We start from the raw sequence: 21,809 nt of genomic DNA, 5'->3' as shown, positions 1-21,809 counted from the left end.
ATGATCACGACTCAATTGATACATGCCAAAGATAACATCAAAGCTCTTTATTGAAATTGACATCAGGTGAATGAGGAAAGAATGATTACTCAAGGTAAGGATACAGCTTCGGGATAAGTCGTTAGTGCACTCATTCTCACCGGTAACCATCTTGACGGTAAATGTTTCAGTTATTAGACGAGGGCTATGTTTACGAAGATATTTAAATGAATGACTAATAAAACTTTCTTGACACTAGATTCAAAAAGGAAGAATTGTCGAGAAGAAATGTACCCGCAACAATGGTGGGATCAGCGGCTGCCTCCTCTTGCTTCATAGCTAAAACCATCTCGGCGTTGTTAACGTTGTTAGTGGTTGCTGCTTTTGGGCAGTTTCGCTTGAAATGCCTGATTTCTCCACAACCAAAACAGGCCCGATCAGTACTCGATCCGGAAGCTTGATTGACTAGTTGAATTGGTGTTTTGCAGTTTCGAGCGGTGGTTCCCTTTTTGCCACATCTTTTGCAGGTCATCTCACAGCATGGGAAAGGGATACGATGGTGATAACTGCACCTGTTCCACCAAGGGTAGTTACCAGCATACCCAGTGATAGGTGCTTGAGCTGTAGACGCAGCCACAGGAGTAGTGGCAGCTTGAACTGCCACAGTTTCATGCCTCTTGGAGGGTCCTTGGGAACTCTGACCCTTTCGCTTTTTCCAGATAACCTTCTTACTCTTATCACCTTCATTCTGGTACTTTTGATCATCTTCGTGGTTTTGGGAATACATGTTACTTCCGGGTCCACTGGACCTGCTAGGGTTCAAAAGTGTCACTGCAGCAGTAACAGCCGTTTGAAACAAGACGAAGTCGAACGGAGGAGAGTATGGAGGCGAAGAGTTGTTGTTCCTTGAGCAGGGTCCATTCTTTGGAGACATTTTGATTTAAAGTGATTAGGAAAAAGAGGATGGTAAGTCCTCTGCATTAGATCAAGAGATATGAAACAAGGGATATCTCTTTATGACAGACATATAATTTTATTACACGATAAAGCAGGAATGAATTATCAAGGCAGATAAACTATCACTAAAGGAATGATCGAGGAGCAATGCTTGAATGAGAATTTTCTACAACAAAGTTGGATCTAGAAATACTCCCATAGTATTTCATGATTCGCTGCAATGATGACTCTTTGTTTGGGGTATTTGGGTAAGTTTTAGGCATACCGAACACCACAGTCACTCCCAGGCACGTGTTGGTCGTGTCTCGAATGAATATAGTTGATCGGGATTTATTGACCCTAGACACGACTACATAACTGTCCAGGTTTAACCGCAGCGTACAACACCTATTTACTTATGTTTTGTTCTACTTATAGTTACGGATCTCGGCGGTTAGGTATACTCGTATGCTTTTGAAAATACTTGTATTTTAAAGTATAATTTTAGTTCAGATCACTTAGGCCCCCTAATGTTTATAGTCTTATACCTTGTAAGGTTTGGTATACTCAGTTCACTATAAAAAAAAGGGCTATGATACCAATCTGTCACACCCCGAAACTCAGGGCGGAAACGTTCTGGGGCGGAGGTGACTTCATGTTAAGTATAATAACTAATGTACATAGTAAGCGAAGTAAAACACAAAACATTACATTACATAGGTTCATTACATCAGTTTGAAAGTAAAGTAATACAAGTTTCATAGATACATAAGTTTAAACAAAAGAAAGATGTGACTTCCATACGTTCCGTCTTCTACAAAAGAACACGGGAATACATGTCTAAGGAGAACCTGAGAATACAAGCAATTTAAAAATCAGCATAAAGCTGGTGAGTTCATAAGCAGTTTGTTTTATGAAAATGAACAAGATTCCTTTTGTTTTCTGAAAAAGTGGTTATCCAAGAAAATCCTATATTTTCTTAAATGAAATGTTTAGTTTTCCATTATGTTACAAAATTCTGGTTATGAATAGTTATTACCCCAGGAAACTAATTCTTAAGGTTATTAATTTACTATGTCCATTATTACTATTAAGTAAATCTTTGTAATCCAAATTGCGAGTTCTATAACCATACTATAGACTAGATATGGCGAAGGAAGGCCAGTATCATTTATGACTTTTGTCACCCTTGAACCTTTTGGTTCGGCTGTAGCTAGCAGCCAGGTGCGGGGTAGTCAGCCCCGTATAGATCTATACACTCAAGTCACGCTCCCTATCTAAGAGATTCTGGTTACAGAGGCAGTCCTCCACTCGCGTATCTCTGTGGAGTGTTCTCCGAGGATGGGTCTCCAATTTATAGGTATAACAAATCTAAAAGTAATAATGCGGAATATCCTGTTTAATTTCTATTTACTAAGATGATCCTCCACTCGCGTATCTCTGTGGAGTGCTACCGAGGACAAAGTAAGTGTACTAATCGAATGCTTTTAACAATAAATAAGTGGAAAACCATTTGTGAAAATATAAAATACAACAATTTATAACATTTTTCCCAAATAATACGATAATGTGATCTACAAGTTCAAACGGTTATCTGTTGTGATTGTCAGTGTTAAAAGCATATGTAATATGAAACACAACACATATAAAACAAGTTTTGAGTACAGGTATTCCTTGTACTTTGCTTGTATTCCCCCCCTGAAAACAGTGAAAAACATTGAAAAAGGGTAGGGGTGTGAACTCACCAGACGTGGAATGTGTCGACTAGGATGCTAAACATCGGATCGAGGCTTGAAAACGTGCGAGGTTCCTATGTAATATTAAATGATACACAAATGTATCTAATTAGACTTTAAATCACTAATTAATTGAGGATATACACTTCTAGTTGTGAAAACACTTCATTTCAAGTGTTTGGGGTGCCGGGTGACTTTTATAGACATATATGGCTTGGGTATGGAGTTTACTCTTCAAGAGTAAACTCTTAGAAGAGTTTTCAGCCCTAAACACCACATCCCCATGAGTTTACGGCCGTAAACTCATGGGTGGTGTTCTTAAGTGCTAAATGGTTTTATAATATTTGGGTGATGATGCTAGGTTTGGCTCTAGGGCATTGGAAAGGGATTAAATCAATCATATGGACCATTTGATGAGTTTACGGCAGTAAACAATAAGTTTACGGTCGTAAACTATCACCCACTCAATCCTTACGTGCTTTGATGGTCATAGGTTAATCACATGTGATTCAACTCATTTTTACAAGCCAAGGGGTGAATTTAGGGCACCATATAACCCATTTAGAGGAGTTTATGGCCCAGGAACCCATTCTTGGGGATTTTACGGCCGTGAACTCCTAAGGGAAGGGTTTTCATCAAGTTTAAGGCTTCTAATTCGTTTGTGGTTGCTTCTAGTTATTAGTTCAAGGCTTAGGAGGTGTGTAAATGGCATTTTAACACCTAAAAAGGAGTTTACTACCCATAATATGGAGTTTACGGCCCAAGCGTGTTCGTGGGTAGTAAAATCACGTTTATTCCCCAAATGATGAGTTTAAGGTGTTCTAAGTCCAATCCAATAAGTCCTTAAGCCATATCTAAGCTCCAACGGTGGTTTGGAAGTGTTTTAAGGCTCAAAACCCCCCTTTATATGTGTTCACAATGCAAGAGTGTTCCAGGGCTATAAACACATGTTTATGGTCCTAAATTATGATTTGAACATGAAAATGAAGGCTAAGGATGTTATACTATAAGCTAGGATAGTTACCTTGGTGATTTGAAGATTGAAATGAGTGATTTTTGGACCTAGATCTTGGATTGAGGAGAGAGGTTAGAGAGAGAGTGAAAAGGCTTCAAATGAGGCTTAAACAACTTTAAATATGGTTTGGATTTGAGACACAGTGGAGTTTGTCACACCCCAAAAACCAAAGGCGGAAACATTTCCGGGGTTGACTCCATGTTGAGTATCAAATCCAATGTACATAGTAAGTAAAGTAGAACAACCATACATTGCATATTGAAAAGTTTTGCAGTTGTTACAATAGTAAAGTTATACAGTTGTGATATATAGTATATAATAACAAAATGAAATGATCTTCTACGCACTCCAACCTGGAACAAAATGATCTTCGGATACCTGTTCTAATGTTGACCTGAGAACACAAGCGGTTTGAAAATCAGCATAATGCTGGTGAGTTCATAAGCGGTTTTTGTTTTATGAAAATGTTGAGTTTCCTTTCTGTTTCTGAAATGTTATGCACACCAACAAAATCCCATATTTTCTTAAAAAGGTTGGTTATTGTTTCTCAACATGTAAAGTAAAGTTGTACACTGAAAACATGTTTACCCTTGTGAAAATGTACAGTTAGGTTATCTGGTTGGATATACTGTTCTGGTTAGGTACCAATGTATTCCCAGTAAAGTCCCATACTTTACTGATTGTGTTTTACCAATTGTGATAGATGTAAAGTTATCCGGTTTGTTACCCTTTTCTGGTTATGTAAACGTTCCCCAGGAAAGTCCCATACTTTCCTGACTGTTGGTTATCAATGTAAAAGATGTATTACGTTATTCATTATTAATATAGAGTAAATCTCTGTTATCCTAATTGCGAGTTCCATAACCATAAAATAGACTAAATGTGGCAATAAGTAGTCCACATCACCTTATGACTCTCGTCACCCTTGAACCTTTCGGTTCAGCTGTAGCTAGCAGCCAGGTGTGGGGTAGTCAGCCCCGTATAGATCTATACACTCAAGTCACACTCTCTAAATCCCAGAGATTCTGGTTACGGGTGTAGTCCTCCACTCGCGTATCTCTGTGGAGTGTTCGCCGAGGACGTGTCTCCAATCATACAAGATTAACAAATTTACTAGTAATAATATGATAGTCCTCCACTCGCGTATTTCCGTGGAGTGTTACCGAGGACAAAACAGTGTACAGGTATTATGTTCAAAAGTTCTAATGTCATGCTTTTAACTGATAAAATGTGGAAAGGCATTTGTGAAATATATGAAAAAAAAAATAACAGTTTAAAACCCATTTCACAAATATATGTTTACGTGATCTGTATGTTCAAACGGTTATCAGTGGTAGTAATCAGTGTTAAAAGCGTATAAAATGTGAAACACACATTTGAAAACAAGTTTTGAGTACAAGAAACCTCTTGTACTTTGCTTGTGTTCCCCCTGAAAACAGTGAAAAAGGGTAGGGGTATGAACTCACCGCTTAATGTAGGGTTCGAGTGTCAACGGATGCCCTGAACGTCTATGGCCCCTATTATTCATGTGACGACACATAAATGAGTTAGAATTAAGGTGTTTCATGACTAAACATGATGGGAAAACACCCTTAGGGCTTGGAATTACTACGAATAAGTACCCTAGGATCTAGGCTTAAAGATTTATGCAAGTTTAGGGCCAAATGTGGGCATTAAAGTGAGTGTATGGCCTTGAAAATGAGTGTGCGGTTGGGGTGTGCGGCCAGGAGTGTGTGTGAGGCAGCGTACAAGAGTGTGCGGCCGTACAGAGGGTGTGTGCGGCAGGAATGTGCAGCCGTACACTCCTCATTTGAGTCCATATTGATGACTTTTGAAGTGTTTGCTCTTCACACTTAGGAGGTTTTAAGGTATGCTGCCCCATATTGATGAATATGATAAGTTTTGATCTTGGGATTCAAGTGTTTACCACTATACTTAGCTTGAAGATGGAGTAGATCACAATTTGGAAGCTTTCCAAGTGTTCTTGGTTGATGATTTTAGAGAGAGAAAGTAGAGAGAGAGAAACATCCAAATGAATGAATGAGGGGATATCCATCCATATAAGGGTTTGAGTGTGAGGTTGAGTGTGTGTGCGGTTGGGTGTGCGGCCGCACACACAAGTGTGTGGCCACACACACCTTATTTGGGGTGTTTGGTTCGATTTTGTGATACTTAAGCACTTTCCAACCCTTCCTAGAGCTTATATCCAGGTTATACTAAGTCTAGAGCACTCAAATGGAACCACAAGATGTAACAAAAGATAATGAACTCGAGTTTTAGTGCTGAACACAGATCAATTACATGGCTAGAAGTTTCGGGTTGTCACAAAATTCTACCCGATACTGACGTTAACTGAGGCTTTAGGTTGCACCCGATTAAATTGTCGTCACCCGAGATGGTCGAAACTAAAATTTTTCTAATTACTAGTTTGGGGCGTTTTCATGTGTTTCTAACGTGCTTGGATACTTACGAGGTCAAAACAAAAGTCTTAACTTAAATGACCTAATCCAAAAACAAAATCGGAACAATTCGCTTAAGACGAGATTTACGGATGGAACGGGTTGCGGCGATGGAACAACTTCGGGTTGTCACATTATCCCCCCGTTAGAGGGAATTTCGTCCCGAAATTCAAAGATTAAGATACAAGTTATGGAAAAGGATGCAGATATTTCTGCTGTATCGGGTCTTCGCGCTCCCAGTTGAATTCAGGTTCTCGCTTGGAATTCCAACGAACCTTCACTATCGGGATGTGGCTTTGTTTTCGTACGTTTGATCTCTCAGTCTATGGTCTCAATTTGTTCAAGAGGGATTACTAGGGTTTCATCTGACAGGCACTTCTAAAGATTCGGGACGTGGAAGATAGGATGGATGTTTCTAAGTTCTGAAGGTACTCGGAGTTTGAAGGCTACGGGGTTGATCCTAATGAGGATCTCGAAGGGGCCAATTTACCTCGAGTTAAGTTTTCCGTTCTTTCCATCGTGTATCCCGTCTTTCCAGGGCGAGACCATTAACAGGACACGATCTCCAGTCTGGAATTCCATAGGTTTCCGCTGTATATCAGCGTAATTCTTCTATCGATCTAGTGAAGTTTTCAATCGTTCTCGGATCTGGATGATCTTCTCGATGATTTCGCGAATGATTTCAAAACCAGTGAGGGTACTACCGGGGAATCGACTCTTGGCTAGCTGCGTGCCTCCTACCTTGGCCTAACACAAGGGAATCTTTACTTTTGACTGTAGAGGGTTCCAAATGGATCTGGATACTGGTGCGATAATGGTTATTATACGATGGCTCAATCAAAGGTAAAGGGGTATCTCAAGTCGCTCAGTAATTTATGACACATGCTCCCAGCATATCTTCCATGACCTGAAAAACTCTCTCACTCTGTCCAATTGTCTGAGGATTATAAGTTGTACTCATGTCTAGCTTGGTTCCGTTTGTTTTCTGAAGGAATCTGCCTAAATCTTGAGGTAAACCTGCTATCTCAACCAAAGATAATGGACGCAGGTATACTATGCAGTCGGACTACTTCTTGGATGTGGGTTCGCGTGAGTCTTTCCATCTTGAATGATTCTTTGATCGGAAAGAAGTGAGTGGATTTTATCGAAGGATCGACCATTTCCAAATGGTATCGTACTCACTAGGGAAAACTGGGTAACTTGATGGTGAAATCCATGTTGGTTATTTACCATTCCCATTCGGGTATCTAGGCTGCTGGAACAGTCCTGAGGGTTTCTTACTAAGCTTCTCAGGTCTGAGCGAGTAAACGGTTTTAGATGGTCATTGTCAATGTCTTAGTCTTGCTGGCTGAGCTTTCCTTTCGGCTAAGGACACCTTATGTTTATGTTTTTCTGAATGAAGATATGTTGTAGTGTCTTATGGTCAGTGAAATTCGCGTACTTGGTTCCATTGAGATCATGTCTCTCATTCTTCAGTGCAGGGACTGCTGCTCCTAAATTTCCAACTCCTGAGTTGTATAGTTAACTTTGTGTGCCTTTTGTTTGTCTCAAAGCGTGAACGAAAACTTTTCCTTCTTATCTAAGCACATAATCTAAACTCTGATTAAACGTACTGCAAAGGACAACGAAGTCCTCTATTTCTTCTGGCAGGGGCAGGTTAGGTGTGATGCATAAGTCTTACTTCAATGCTTGAAATGATGTATCTCACTTTTTACTCCAACAAAAAGGGTACACCTTTTTGTGTCAGAGTGGTTAAGGATTTGATGATTTTGGAAGAAATTTCTGAATGGGTCTGCGATAACAGCCGGTGAAACTCAAGAATTTACAGGTTTTCTATGGGTGTCTTCGGTGCCGACTAATTTTCTATTGCTTCAACCTTAGGAGCATTTACGCGTATGTCTTCATCGCTCACTACATGACCAAGGGAAAAGGGTTTGACCGAATGGTATCAATACGAACTCTTAATGATCATATCGAGTCCTGAATTCTATCTTGGAAACATTATCCTCACGAATTTGTAGCTGATGATGTCTTGACCTAAGGTCTATCTTTGAGGAGTAGCTAGCTCCCTGAATTTTATCGAAGAAGTCATCTAATTAAGGAAAGAGGATATCGGTTTTGACAGTTAACTTATTAAGCCGACTGGAATACTCCTGCATATATGCTGGAGCAAAACGGTACGGAGATTTGGCTACGGGGGTAGTTCCAGGGATTAAGTTGATACGAGACTCGACTTGACATTCGGGAGGAATTCCCGGGAGCTCTTCGGGAAGATATCAGGAATATTACAGTTTTCGGGGATGCTCTAGAGGTCTTTAACTTCTTGTTTCTCGTTGATTGCATGGACTAGTAATACCTAACACTCCTTTTTGCAGAAGTTTTCGAGCTTTGATACAGGAAATGATGCGAAGATTTGAGCTAAGCTTGACACCATATATCATGAGGGTCCGGTTAGAGGGGAGATTGAGACGAATAGCTTTTTCATAACAAAGTGTATCATTATGATCAGGACTCAATTGATACATGCCAAAGATAACATCAAAGCTCTTTATTGAAATTGACATCAGGTCAATGAGGAAAGAATGATTACTCAAGGTAAGGATACAGCTTGGGGATAAGTCGTTAGTGCACTCATTCTCACCGGTAACCATCTTGACAGTAAATGTTTTAGTTATTAGATGAGGGCTATGTTTACGAAGATATTTAAATGAATGACTAATAAAACTTTCTTGACACTAGATTAGAAAAGGAAGAATTGTCGAGAAGAAATGTACCCGCAATGATGGTGGGATCAGCGGCTGCCTCCTCTTGCTTCATAGCTAAAACCATCTCGGTGTTGTTGACGTTGTTAGTGGTTGCTGCTTTTGGGCAGTTTCGCTTGAAATGCCTGATTTCTCCACAACCAAAACAGGCCCGATCAGTACTCGATCCGGAAGCTTGATTGACTAGTTGAATTGGTGTTTTGCAGTTTCGAGCGGTGTTTCCCTTTTTGCCACATCTTTTGCAGGTCATCTCACAGCATGGGCAAGGGATACGATGGTGATAATTACACCTGTTGCACCAAGGGTAGTTACCAGCATACCCAGTGATAGGTGCTTGAGCTGTAGACGCAGCCACAGGAGTAGTGGCAGCTTGAACTGCCACAGTTTCATGCCTCTTGGAGGGTCCTTGGGAACTCTGACCCTTTCGCTTTTTCCAGATAACCTTCTTACTCTTATCACCTTCATTCTGGTACTTTTGATCATCTTCGTGGTTTTGGGGATACATGTTACTTCCGGGTCCACTTGTCACACCCCAAAACCAAGAACGGCAGAAACGTTCTGGGTCGGAGGACGTCATGTATAATATCACAACAATGTAAAGTAGTAAACAAGCAACAACATCATCCATTGCATTAATAATATAATTATTATACAAATGTGTTCTGTCAAATTTTGATAAACACAAAAGCATAAATCAAAATGAAAGATAAGTCTTGAACAAGCTCCATCTTCCTTTCTCCTTGCATCGGTACCTGTCTATGATGACCTGAGGATACAAGTAATTATGAAAGCAAGTATCAGCTTTAAAGCTGGTGAGATCATAAGTATTTAGTGTCTTAATTTGTATGTAAGTATTTGTATGTAAGAATTTGTATATGAACTGTAAGTATGAAGATGTTTGTAAAACAACTGTAAACGTTTGAAAAACCCTAGAAATCCCTATGATTCCTACTAGTAACAAAAGGAGTCTTCTACCAAGACTTAACTGTTCTGAATTTAGTCTTCTACCAAGACCTATCTGTTCTGAATGTAGTCTTCTACCAAGACCTAACTGTTCTGAATGTAGTCTTCTACCAAGACCTATCTGTTCTGAATGTAGTCTTCTACCAAGACCTAACTGTTCTGAATGTAGTCTTCTACCAAGACCTATTTGTTCTGAATGTAGTCATCTACCAAGACCTAACTGTTCTGAATGTAGTCTTCTACCAAGACCTATCTATTCTGAATGTAGTCTTCAACCAAGACCTAACTGTAATGGTATTTCCCGTTGGTACTGTCACACCCCGAAAACCAAATGCGGAAACGTTTCCGGGGTTGACTCCACGTTGAGTATCAAATCCAATGCACATAGTAAGTAAAGTAAAACAACCATTACATTACATATCAAAGTTTACATTTGTTCAAAAGTAAAGTTGTACATTCGTAGTACATAGTATATATAAACAAAAGTAGAGACGAGTCTTCTGTGCGCTCCGTCTTCTGCAAAAGGTTCGCTAGGTACCTGTCTAATGTTGACCAGAGAATACAAGCAGTTTGAAAATCAGCATAAAGCTGGTGAGTTCATAAGATGTTTGCTTTGTGAAAATGTACAAGTTTCCTTTAGTTTACCGAAAAGTTATTATCCAAGAAAATCCCATATTTTCTTAAAAGAGAAGGTTGATTGATTGTTAGGTTACACGGTTCTGGTTGTTTAACTATGATCCCAGGAAAGTCCCATACTTTCCTTATTGTATATTACCAATTGTAAAAGATGTAATGTTATTCAGTTTGTTACTCTTTCTAGTTATATAAGTGTTACCCAGGAAAGCCCCATGCTTTCCTGCATGTTGGTTTCTAATGTGAACGATGTTAAAGATGTAAAAGATGTAAACGTGATTAGGTAATGTTTTGTTTTCCCCAAGAAAGTCCCATACTTTCCAAAAAGAAATTTTTAGTTATTAAACTTCGATATACTGATTTATTTCCTTTCGTACCTATTGTATTAACTAGGTATTCTGATAATCTAATGGTATTATCTTGGAGTATACTTAGATACATATCTTCATATTCGTGTTCTTATTCTTAAACATATTCTTGTACTTATTCGTGTTCGTATTCGTATTAGTTATTGTTTTCGGTTCCCAATTCCTACTCCTATTACTATTCGTATTCGTATTCGTATTCGCAGTCGTATTCGTATTCGCAGTCATATTCGTTTCCCTATTCCTACTCCTATTACTATTTGCAGTCGTATTCGGATTCACAGTCGTATTCGTATTCGCAGTCGTATATGTATTCGTTCTGTTCCTAATTATAATTTCGTTATCCATTCTGTTCCTAGTTATAGATGTGTTATTCGTTCTGTTTCTAGTTATAGTTTCGTTATTCGTCCTATTCCTAGTTATAGCTTCGTATTCGTTCTATCCTAGTTATAGCTTCGTATTCGTTTTCGTTTTCATAATTAGTTATAATTGGGAATTAGTATAAGTTATTCGTAGATTATGAAACATAGTTTAGATTAGAACATTTTATCAAGAAATCTATGACTAGTTTGAAAGCTAAATTCGTAATTCGAACTATTTGATAAACACAGCTATTGATATTAGAACATACAGAATGAAAACGATTAAACTGAAAACAATGGGTTTGAGTACAAGATTTCCTTGTACTTTTGCTTGTATTCCACCCCTAAAAACAGTGAAAACAGTTGAAAAAGGGTAGGGGTATGAACTCACCGGACGAGAAATGTGGCGAATTCGGATGATAAGTGTTGGTCCGGGGCTTGCAAACACACAAGGTTCCTAAGTATAATGTAAAGATACACATTTGTATCTACTTAGGACTTAGATTGGTTATTTGATAAGCACAATTGTTTCTAAGGGCAAAAATGGCTTCAAATCATTTAAGGGAATTTTCTAGTTTTGGATTTAAAGGCTTGGAATGGATTTAAATCATCAAAATAATTAATTTATGGGAGTTTACGGCCTAGCATAGGCTCCTGGCCGTAAACTCCTTAATTCTCATGAAAATGTTGTTTAATGATGCTAAAACAAATCAAATGTGATTGGTAAAATTATTCCTTGGCCTTATATGCATTTGTTTGAAGATTTGAAAGGGTTTTTGGAGTTTACGGCCATGGAGTATGTTCTATGGCCGTAAACTCTCATATATGGGATTTTGTTATGTTTAATGCCTTAAAACTATTTTTGGTTGGTCCTTTGATTTATTCCAAGGCTTTTGGTGGTGTTGGATGGCTTTCTAACACCTCAAAATTGAATTTATACCCATTTTTAAGGAGTTTACAGCCCAAGCATATGCCTTGGCCGTAAACTCACACAAACCCTTCAAAAATGATGTTTCAAGTGTCCAAATGTTAATACCAATATTCTATAATTCATATCTAAGCCTTGTTTGGGATTTGGAAGGGTTTAAGGTCAAGAAAACCCTCTTTATATGAGTTTACGGCCCAAGCACATGCCTTGGCCGTAAACTCCTTCAAACCTCTCAAAATCCATGTTTTAAATGTTTTAAGTCCATATCTTGAAGTCATTTAGCCATATCTAGGTCCCAAAATTGTCGAGGAGGGGGTTAAGGGCTTAAAACCCTTCAAACTTAGTGTTTACGGCCTAGGCAGCCTCCTCGACCGTAAACTCATATATTGTGTCCCATTTCATGTTTAAATCTCGAATTTGGAAGCCAAAAATGCTTTAAATTAAGGTTAGGAAGGTACCTTAAGGATTTGAGGCTTTAAAATTGAGTTTTGGACCCTTAAACTTGAATTTTAGGAGAGAGGTTAGAGAGAGAGTAGAGAGATAAGGAAAAAGCTTCAAATGAAAGGTTTAACACGTTTATATAGTTCCCACAACTTGGACACGGTGGAATTCTACCCGATACCGGCATTAAACGGGGCTTTAGGTCGCACCCGATTAAGTTTTCTGTCACCCGGCGAGAATGTTTCTAACTTTTTGAAATGAATATTTTTGTGTTAATTTCATGAGTTCCAAGAGGTTTGGACACTTATTCAATTATAATAAACATATAAATTTAATTAGTTTAACCCAAAGCGAGAACGAAACGAATCGACTAACGGCGAAATTTCATGGGTAGAACAAGTTTTCGACGATGGAAAACTTCGGGTTGTTACATTATCCCCCCGTTAGAGGGAATTTTGTCCCGAAATTCAAAGATTCGAACTCAATTTGCAAGTTGAAATGAGAATCGAGGATGAGTCTACTGTTTCCGGTTTTTACGCTTCCAAGTGGAATCGGGTCTCCGCTTGACGTTCCAGCGAACCCTCACTTTCAGGACGTGTCTTGGTTTCGTTGGGTAGATATTTCTAAAAGACCGAGACGTGAAGTACCATAGGAATGTTTCTAAGTTTCGAGGTTAACCGAAGTTTGTAGGCTACGGGATCAATCCAAATGAGGATTTCGAAAAGTTCTACGTTTATGGAGAGATTCGAATGAATAGATAACAGTTTATCTTTCTAGGTTAGAGTTGAAAAAGAACTGCAAGTAAAATGCTTGTCGAAAAAAGGAATATACCTGGGGCAACTGTGGGATTGGTGGATGTCTCTCCTTGTCCTATAGTTAAGACTCTTCCAGAGTTGCCAGCTGTTGTTGCATTGGGGCAGTTTCTCTTATAATGCCCGACCCTTCCGCAACCATAACAGACCTGATTGATGCCCGCTCCGGGAGCTTGATTTGTTGGTGTTCTACAATTTCGCGCAAAGTGACCCTCTTGGCCACAATTTTTGCAAAGTTTTATACGATAGGGACCGGGGATATAGTGGTGGTAACTGCACTGGTTACACCACGGGAGAACACCGGCATATCCGGTAATAGGTGCTTGAGTTGAGGAACCGATGACGGGTACAACAGATGGGGTAGTGGCAGCATGGACTGTCACCATTTGTTGTCTCTTCGAGAACTCCTGGGAAGGACGATTATCCCCCGACTCCCAGTACTTCCTTTTCTCACCACTTCTTTCCATTGGCTCAGGAGTAGTGGCTGCTTCCTCTATGTCCTCACTATGGTCAATCAAGATTTGCGCTAGGCATTTGGCGCTGTCGTATGTATCCGGCCTCGCAGCTAAGATGTTCCCTTTTGTTGGCTGGGTTAATCCCCAGATAAACCTCTCAATCTTCTTACTTTCAGGGGTAACCATCCCTTGACAAAGAAGCGCTAAGTTGTCAAACCTAGATGTGTAGGCGGCGATATCGGAACCTTTCATCTTCAGATTCCAAAGTTCATGCTCCAACTTCTGGATTTCACCCCGAGGGCAATACTCAGCGTGCAGAAGTTCCTGCATAACTTCCCAACCCATAGCATTGGCTACAGGTAGAGTTAGAGATTTGACTCGACTGTTCCACCAAGTCAGGGCTTTGTTGGTGAGAGTGCAAGCGGCAAACTTCACTTTGTCGGATTCTGAACAAGCACAGATCTCAAAGATTGATTCGATCCTTTCTAACCATCGAGTTAGAGCAATGACACCTCCTGTGCCATCAAAGAATATAGGTTTCGCATGCATAAAGTCTTTATAGGAACACTCCTTTCGGTGTCCCTGGCTATTTTCCTGGTTTTGAGGTTGGGGACCACCTCCCGAACTACCGGGGTTCGTTTGCGACACGGCTGCTGAAAATGCTGCAGTTAAAACAGACTAAAGGGTTACCAGGTCGATTTGAAGAGAAGATGGTGTTTGAGGAGGGTTGTTGTTGTTCTGCGAGTTGGGTCTCTTTCTTGGAGGCATCTTGATCTAATAAGATCAGGAAGAGAGGATGATAAGCCCTCTGAATTGAGTCAAGAGATATGATACAAAGGATATCTCTTTATGGTATACAAAGAATTCTATTAAGTGATAAAGCAGGAAGGAGTTATCAAACAAATAAATTATCGCTAAAGGAATGATTAAGGAGCAACGCTGGGATGAGGAAATTTGATAACGGATTTGGGTCGAGAAATACTCCCATAGTATTTCATGATTCGCTGCAATGACGATTCGTTGTTTGGGATATTGGGTAAGTTTTAGGCAAGCTGCGTACCGCAGTCACTCCCAAGCACATGTTGGCCGTGTCTCGAATGAATATAGTTGGCCAGGCTATATTGATACTAGACACGACTACATAACTGCCCAGGTTTAACCGCAGTGTACAACACCCATTTACTTATATTTTGTTCTACTTGTAGTTACGGATTTTCGACTGTCGGGTATACTTGTATACTTTTGAAAATACTTATATTTGAGGTATACTTTTAATTCAGAGCATTTAGGCCCTTTAGTGTTTATAGTTTTATACCATGTAAGGTTTGGTATACTCCATTCACTATAAACAAGGGCTCTGATACCAATCTGTCACACCCCGAAAACCAAAGGCGGAAACGTTTCCGGGGTTGACTCCACGTTGAGTATCAAATCCAATGCACATAGTAAGTAAAGTAAAACAACCATTACATTACATATCAAAGTTTACATTTGTTCAAAAGTAAAGTTGTACATTCGTAGTATAAAGTATATATAAACAAAAGTAGAGACGAGTCTTCTGTGCGCTCCGTCTTCTGCAAAAGGTTCGCTAGGTACCTGTCTAATGTTGACCGGAGAATACAAGCAGTTTGAAAATCAGCATAAAGCTGGTGAGTTCATAAGATGTTTGCTTTGTGAAAATGTACAAGTTTCCTTTAGTTTACCGAAAAGTTATTATCCAAGAAAATCCCATATTTTCTTAAAAGAGAAGGTTGATTGATTGTTAGGTTAGACGGTTCTGGTTGTTTAACTATGATCCCAGGAAAGTCCCATACTTTCCTTATTATATATTACCAATTGTAAAAGACGTAATGTTATTCAGTTTGTTACTCTTTCTAGTTATATAAGTGTTACCCAGGAAAGCCCCATGCTTTCCTGCATGTTGGTTTCTAATGTGAACGATCTTAAAGATGTAAAAGATGTAAACGTGATTAGGTAATGTTTTATTTTCCCCAGGAAAGTCCCGTACTTTCCTAAAAGAAATTTTTAGTTATTAAACTTCGATATACTGATTTATTTCCTTTCGTACCTATTGTATTAACTAGGTATTCTGATAATCTAATGGTATTATCTTGGAGTATACTTAGATACATATCTTCATATTCGTGTTCTTATTCTTAAACATATTCTTGTACTTATTCGTGTTCGTATTCGTATTTGTTATTGTATTCGTTTCCCTATTCCTACTCCTATTACTATTCGTATTCGTATTCGTATTCGCAGTCGTATTCGTTTCCCTATTCCTACTCCTATTACTATTCGCAGTCATATTCGTATTCGTTCTGTTCCTAATTATAATTTCGTTATCCATTATGTTCCTAGTTAAAGATGTGTTATTCGTTCTGTTTCTAGTTATAGTTTCGTTATTCGTCCTATTCCTAGTTGTAGCTTCGTATTCGTTCTATCCTAGTTATAGCTTCGTATTCGTTTTCGTTTTCGTAATTAGTTATAATTGGGAATTAGTATAAGTTATTCGTAGATTATAAAACATAGTTTAGATTAGAACATTTTATCAAGAAATCTATGACTAGTTTGAAAGCTAAATTCGTAATTCGAACTGTTTGATAAACACAGTTATTGATATTAGAACATACAGAATGAAAACGATTAAACTGAAAACAATGAGTTTGAGTACAAGATTTCCTTGTACTTTTGCTTGTATTCCCCCCTGAAAACAGTGAAAACAGTTGAAAAAGGGTAGGGGTATGAACTCACCGGACGAGAAATGTGGCGAATTCGGATGCTAAGTGTTGGTCCGGGGCTTGCAAACACACAAGGTTCCTAAGTATAATGTAAAGATACACATTTGTATCTAATTAGGACTTAGATTGGTTATTTGATAAGGACAATTGTTTCTAGTCGTGAAAACACCCCGATACAAGTGCTTGGAGGGACCCGGGTAGCGTTTAGGGACATATATAGTTAGGATAATGAGTTGGGACATCAAAGGAACATTCCTTAAGGAGTTTACGGCCACAAGACCCTCTACCCATGAGTTTAAGGCCGTAAACTCATGGTGGGGTGAGTTAAGGGCAAAAATGGCTTCAAATCGTTTAAGGGAATTTTCTAGTTTTGGATTTAAAGGCTTGGAATGGATTTAAATCATCAAAATAATTAATTTATGGGAGTTTACGGCCTAGCATAGGCTCCTGGCCGTAAACTCCTTAATTCTCATGAAAATGTTGTTTAATGATGCTAAAACAAATCAAATGTGATTGGTAAAATTATTCCAAGGCCTTATATGCATTTGTTTGAAGATTTGAAAGGGTTTTTGGAGTTTACGGCCATGGAGTATGTTCTATGGCCGTAAACTCTCATATATGGGATTTTGTTATGTTTAATGCCTTAAAACTATTTTTGGTTGGTCCTTTGATTTATTCCAAGGCTTTTGGTGGTGTTGGATGGCTTTCTAACACCTCAAAATTGAATTTATACCCATTTTTAAGGAGTTTACAGCCCAAGCATATGCCTTGGCCGTAAACTCACACAAACCCTTCAAAAATGATGTTTCAAGTGTCCAAATGTTAATACCAATATTCTATAATTCATATCTAAGCCTTGTTTGGGATTTGGAAGGGTTTAAGGTCAAGAAAACCCTCTTTATATGAGTTTACGGCCCAAGCACATGCCTTGGCCGTAAACTCCTTCAAACCTCTCAAAATCCATGTTTTAAATGTTTTAAGTCCATATCTTGAAGTCATTTAGCCATATCTAGGTCCCAAAATTGTCAAGGAGGGGGTTAAGGGCTTAAAACCCTTCAAACTTAGTGTTTACGGCCTAGGCAGCCTCCTCGACCGTAAACTCATATATTGTGTCCCATTTCATGTTTAAATCTCGAATTTGGAAGCCAAAAATGCTTTAAATTAAGGTTAGGAAGGTACCTTAAGGATTTGAGGCTTTAAAATTGAGTTTTGGACCCTTAAACTTGAATTTTAGGAGAGAGGTTAGAGAGAGAGTAGAGAGATAAGGAAAAAGCTTCAAATGAAAGGTTTAACACGTTTATATAGTTCCCACAACTTGGACACGGTGGAATTCTACCCGATACCGGCATTAAACGGGGCTTTAGGTCGCACCCGATTAAGTTTTCTGTCACCCGGCGAGAATGTTTCTAACTTTTTGAAATGAATATTTTTGTGTTAATTTCATGAGTTCCAAGAGGTTTGGACACTTATTCAATTATAATAAACATATAAATTTAATTAGTTTAACCCAAAGCGAGAACGAAACGAATCGACTAACGGCGAAATTTCATGGGTAGAACAAGTTTTCGACGATGGAAAACTTCGGGTTGTTACATTATCCCCCCGTTAGAGGGAATTTTGTCCCGAAATTCAAAGATTCGAACTCAAACGAATTGACAAACACCAAAAGTAAACAAAAATAAGAGATGGGTCTTGTATCCTCCATCTTCTCCAAAAATTGTTGCTGTACCTGCCTATCTTTGACCTGAAGATACAAGTTATTTTGAAAAGAATATCAGCATAAAGCTGGTGAGTTCATAAGAGTTTTAGTGTGAGTACTTGTATGAAAAGCATTAGAGTCATTATTGTGAAAACTGAAGTTTGAAATCATAAATAGTGGTGAAACCTAGAAAATCCCATATTTTCCAGAACATTAAGTAATGTAATATAGTGAGTTATTCTTAGAGTATGTAATAGTGGTGCAGCATCCTTTAGTATTAGATACTTATTTACTTCGGGATATTACTTCATCTTTCTTTTAGTATTTTAGTGCGGTTATAGTGTCTTTCTAGTATATTCCTAATAGTGTGAGTAATAGCGAACCCCCATGACCTTCCCAGTCATGCATAGTGTAGTAGAATAAAAGCATCCCTGGGCCTGAGCGGCTCGGACTGAAGTTATCAGTCGGGATGTAATAGCGTCTGCCCCGTATAGATCTATACATATAGTGTCGTCTTCCTGTCGGAAAACTTCGGGCATAGTGAATAGCGTATAGAGTATCCCGTAGTGGATTAGTGAGTTATCTCATGATTAGTGCATTCTCTTGTATTATAGCGTAGTAATCTTTCGTATAACTTGTATTGTATTCTCTTATTAGTGTATTGCTTCATAATATAAAGAATTATAGTAGTGTAGAGTAATAGTGGAAACTAGGGATAGAGTCCTTAACTATACCCATTATAGTTAATTTAGTGTATGTGGTTCTAGTCAAGTAGTGATTCAGGTAATTAATGAATTAAGAAGTACTCATAATCTGTACTAATATATGAGATATATAATTAAGAAATCAATGACAGTCGGATGGATAACTACTACCCTAAGTCCACAATCAAACAAGAAACAGGAAATAAGGCGAGCTATCGATCCTAAGTCTTTCAAGTCTTACTTATATAAATATATTAGTATGATTACATTCTCATAAAGAGTTTTATTTAACAAAAGTATTGTACGAAAGGAACATTTAAAACTTGTTTGTTAATCCAAAATAGTTTTGAAAACAATTGACTTATTTATAAAGCATAGTGATAAATCACATGTGATTTGAACTACAGATTGGGAATCACATGTGATTAACTCTGAATTCTGAAAAATAGTTTTGTATAACTTTTCATAAACATGTATATTCAACTTGTATCTCCCCCCCTAAAACATATAAAACATTTGAAAGGTTCATTAAGGGGTATGAACTCACCTGAAATCACGGAAATCGGGTGAATCGGGTAAATCGGGTAAAAGTGTCGATTGAGCGTTTGGTACCCAATAACCTCTTGAGCACCTCCTAGGACCCTAATGTCCTATGAAATATGTATTTTACAAGAAGTTAATCATCTTATGCCTTTCATTATAGTATTTGGACATTCTAGCATCGTTTTCGGGGTTTTAAGGCCTAGAAGGGGTTCCCGGGAGTGGTACAAAGTCATGAATGATTTACGGGAGGGTCCACGAGCTCACTCCCTTGGAGTTTACGGTCCAAAAGCCATCCTTTGGGAGTTTACGGCCGTAAACCCCTTAGGTTTGGCCGTAAACTCTTGTGGCACTCCAAAGTGTATGCTTAAGGTCTTATTTCACTTCCTTGATTTAGTGGTGTGTGTCTTGGACCATTTTAAGGGATTAAACATCATAATTTGTGACATTTTTGGGGAGTTTACGGCCAAGACTTGTTCTTGGGCCGTAAACTCTTGTAAACCCTTCAAGATGTATGTTTTATTGGTACAACAAAGTCTCATACACCTTAGATAAATCCTAGAAGGCCATATAGTGAGTTTGAGACAATTTGGCATATATTTTTGGGGAGTTTACGGCCCAAGAACACCCTTGGCCGTAAACTCTTCATTTTGGTCCAAATGTGAAGTTTAATGGTACAACACACTTCCAAAGGCCTTAGCTAAAATCCTTACATGCATTTGAGGGTTTTGGGACTTGTTTGACACAACAATATGGGTGTTTACGGCCCAAGCTTAGCCTTGGCCGTAAACTCCTCTTTTTGCCATCAAATGATGTTGTTTGATGCATTTAAGCCTTCCTTGTTGTCAAGTCTAAATTGCCAAACACCCTAGATGAGTTTTTGGGACATTAAACAAGTGTTTTTGGGGTGTTTGAGGTGTTTACGGCCTAAGCACATGCTTGGGCCGTAAACTCCTTTTTGCATGTCTAATCCATGTGTTTTAGTGTCCAAACCCTTCTAGATACATGCCTTAATTAGTATACTAGCTTAACATGAGGAAAAACTTGACCCTTGGCATGATTTTGGGGGTTTACGGCCTAAGGAGCTTCTTAGGCCGTAAACTCCTTTTATGGTCCTTGATTCTCATGATTTTGGACTCTAAAAGCAGTAAAGTATGATTAGATTAAGTTAGGGGATGAATCCTTACGTTTGGAAGTCGGAAATTCGCGGATTTGGAGTCGATTTTGGGTCTAGAGAGAGAAAGTAGTGAGAGAGAGGTGTAATTGTGGTAAAAGAGTCCAATTGAAGTGTTCAAGTGTTTTTATATGTCTCGGGTATTGTACCCGATACACGGCTACCCGATGCTAAAGTTTAACGGGGTTAAAACTTTTTACCCGGGTGAAGTGGTTGAAAAGTAGTTATAACTTTATTTAGTTAAACGGGGTTAACATTCGCAAGTTATAATTACTCATGATAATACCGGAACATATAATTAACTAAATATTTATTTATTGACGACCTGAACAATACCGAGAAATAACATATAATGACGCATTCCGTTAGTGAAAATAGGGTTTGTAACGGGAATAGATTTGGGGTTGTTACATCATCCCCCCGTTAGGGGAATTTTGTCCCGAAATTTTAGAATTCATACATATAAGAGTTGCAGTACAACTACGCGAAGAGATGGGGGTATTTGAGTTTCATTTGGTCTTCGCGTTCCCAAGTAAATTACGGTCCTCGTTTGGCGTTCCACCGAACTTTCACAATTGGGATACGGCTTTGCTTCGTTCGTTTTACTTCTCGATCCATAATCTCAACAGGTTCTTCCACGAAGTTGAGGCTCTCATTGACCTCAATCTCATCAAGGGGAATTACGAGCGTCTCGTCTGACAGGCATTTCTTCAAGTTAGAGACGTGAAAGGTAGGGTGTATGTTGCTTAGTTCGTGAGGTAGGTTGAGTTTATAAGCTACGGGGCCGATTCTAGCGAGAATCTCAAAAGGCCCTATGTACCTTGGGTTCAACTTTCCACGCTTTCCAAAGCGTATCGTGCCCTTCCAGGGTGAGACCTTCAACATGACTCGATCTCCCACCTGGAATTCCAAGGGTTTTCTTCGTTTATCAGCGTAGCTTTTCTGTCGATCCCTAGCGGCTTTAAGTCATTCGCGTATCTGTACAATCTTCTCGGTTGTTTCTCGAATGATCTCCGGACCAGTGAGAGAGCTGTTAGGAACTCTTCCTTTAGCTAGTTGAGTGTCACCCACCTCAGCCCAACACAGAGGGGATCTACACTTGCGG

At 38.8% G+C, this 21,809-nt stretch overlaps 1 pseudogene; it reads right to left on the bottom strand.

The window, feature by feature from the left end:
- Positions 1-214: 214 nt before the first annotated feature.
- Positions 215-21,809, bottom strand: part of LOC145040568 (uncharacterized) — a 111,090-nt pseudogene continuing 89,495 nt past the window's right edge.

This window comes from Lactuca saligna, chromosome 4, assembly GCF_052625555.1.
Source record: "Lactuca saligna cultivar CGN05327 chromosome 4, ASM5262555v1, whole genome shotgun sequence".
NCBI lineage: Eukaryota > Viridiplantae > Streptophyta > Magnoliopsida > Asterales > Asteraceae > Lactuca > Lactuca saligna.
This window is presented reverse-complemented; position numbering and strand designations above follow the sequence as displayed.